The sequence below is a fragment of the Corylus avellana genome, unplaced genomic scaffold, assembly GCF_965113065.1.
Source record: "Corylus avellana unplaced genomic scaffold, dhCorAvel1.hap1.2 HAP1_SCAFFOLD_252, whole genome shotgun sequence".
Classification (NCBI taxonomy): domain Eukaryota; kingdom Viridiplantae; phylum Streptophyta; class Magnoliopsida; order Fagales; family Betulaceae; genus Corylus; species Corylus avellana.
Window position 1 is genome coordinate 1800 of NW_028290627.1, and position 701 is coordinate 2500.

The following is a 701-nucleotide window of genomic DNA, read 5'->3' on the forward strand; positions in this document are numbered from 1 at the left end:
TAATGATACGCAGAAAGATATACATAGATATCTTTTCAATAAAAAATTTTAAAAATGATGGGATTTACGAAGTAATCGAATATTTTTTCTTTTTAATATCCGCCAAATATTTTTTGGTGATTCTAATCTTTTATCTTCATAACTTATTTTGTTAGGGTTAAGATTTATCTCTCGAGTTATAAACTCCCTTTTCTTGTCTTTTTTTCATTTTTTCTATTTGATTTATGATTGTATTTGTTCTATTAGTTAGATTTTTAATCCTTTTTTCTGTCAATGAGTAAGTTGCCCAATCCATAGATCGAATTTCAATAGACGATTCGGGAATAATTTTATTATGTATTATCGAATCTTTTTCTTTTTTAGTTTCACTCAATTCGTATATTCCTAGTTTTTTCAATCCAAATAATATAATTTGGTTTCTTTTTGAAAATTCTTTTATTATTTTTTTTAGAAATATAATGCTTTTGAGGACCCATTTTTTTGTTTCTTTTGCTTTTGCTACATTTATAAATGTAGCATTTATAAAAAATTTTGTTCTTTCTTTTAAAACTCTTAGAACTAAAAAACATTTTTTTTTTAATTTGAATTTCTTTTTTCGAATTCTTTAAAAATGGGTTCAAAAAAGGAAAGTTGTTTTCGGGGAGAACCACAAGGCAGTTCAGCTTCCATTCCCAAAACTGTTAAAAAACAAAAATCATTTT